The following is a 1,828-nucleotide window of genomic DNA, read 5'->3' on the forward strand; positions in this document are numbered from 1 at the left end:
TTTTAATAGAAGATTATTTCTTTTTTTTATCTTTTTCATCTTTCACACCCTTCTCATCTTTTCATGTCTCACCCTTTATCTTCACCTATTTATCGATACGAAAAAAAAAAACAAGTCCTGCTTCCTATTCACATTTTATATTATCTACAACATTTCCAACAAAATCAATCACAATTTTGAATGATTGTAAAAGTAAAGAAATTGAAATTTTAGTCGATTTCTAATTACGTTTTTAATAGAAGATTATTTCTTTTAATGAAGTAATTTATTACTACTTTCTTCACTCTCCCTTTCTACTCGCTGGCACCTCTTTTCATTCTTTCTTTCGCCTATTTATTGACGGGTGGGTGGCTGTAATTGGGGTGGATTATGGAGGGCTCGCAATGAATCTTCGACGGCTGCAGATGATGGCCGGTTCTGCCCTGGGCCGCCTGCCCATATATTAGCGACCCGATCGATCTGAAACAGGCCCACTCGAAAGCCCGCAATATGCTCCCTCCTCACCCTTCGCCTTTCCACCCCCGCTTCAACCCTACACCAACTCTGTCTCTCTTTCGCCCTTTGCACAGCCAAACCCTTTTTTTACGTGCGACTAGAAAGAGAAAAGCATACATATCTACACACAAGATTTCTTAACTTATTAACTCATTCGATACTTCCAGAACTTATCCTTTTCAATATATCCAATTTATAGTGGTGCACTTTTCACGCGGCGAGTGTTATTATTTATTATCCACATACATTTAGAAACCCACATAAGCTTTCAGTTTCAGCGAAATTATGATAAATTTATTAGAAACTATACAGTTGAAGCAATAGAAATTATTCATTCTATTATAGTTTTTTTTTATGTATTTGGGGTTTACAGAAAAGAAAGAATTGTAATTGAAAAAGAATTAGACAAAAAATTATTTAATTTCATTCATTTTACAGTTGAAGCAATAGAAATTATTCATTCAATTATAGTTTTTTTTTATGTATTTGGGGTTTACAGAAAAGAAAGAATTGTGATTGAAAAAGAATTAGACAAAATAATTGTTAATTAATTTCATTCATTTTCTAAGAAAAAAATATTGATTATCACAGAAAATGTAATTAAATGTTACCTCAAATAATCATTAAACTTACAGCAGAAATTTAAAATTAATATAATTTCATTATCTCCACAACCAAACCCTTCATGATGAAATCCGCCTTAACTTATTACATCCACCCCTTAAAGGTAAAAAAATCGATGTTTTAACCTTCATTAATTTCTTGTATAATGAGTACCAATTAAAATTCCACCTATATTTATTTATTTTACCCCCACGCTGCGTGCGTTTATTTTCATATTTTCTCCTTCCCCCTACAATCTCATTATGTTTTTTTTTATTAAATTAATAATAAACCGCGCGCATACGCACGTACGTTGAAGTGAAGAAGAAAAAAAAAACTCAAAGTTATATCGTTAGGGCTTGTTGGAAAAATATGCAGCGGCCGACGTAATTAAAAGAATTAATTATATATTTAAATTATTCTCTCTCTCTTTTTGTTGTTGTTGTTGGTTTTAACTTCCTGCTGTTTATTTAGTTATTTCTCTTTATTTATGGGGTGGTTTCATAATTTGTGTCTCATCATATTTCGCTGTATATTTATTTCTCTTAATGTTTTTGGGGGGTGGTTTTGTGAATTTTCGTGTGCTTTTTTTTTTGGACAATCGAATGTGTGTGGGATTGGGGGAGAAGGGTGGAAGGTTGAAGGGAGGAAATGAATTTGTAGTGGACTTGTTCGCCTCGGTTGGCGTATTCTTGAATTCTGAATTATTCGATACCGCATTTCATTCGAT

The sequence above is a fragment of the Nicrophorus vespilloides genome, unplaced genomic scaffold (assembly GCF_001412225.1).
Source record: "Nicrophorus vespilloides isolate i.1.1-1 unplaced genomic scaffold, Nicve_v1.0, whole genome shotgun sequence".
In the NCBI taxonomy this organism is placed as follows: Eukaryota; Metazoa; Arthropoda; class Insecta; order Coleoptera; family Silphidae; genus Nicrophorus; species Nicrophorus vespilloides.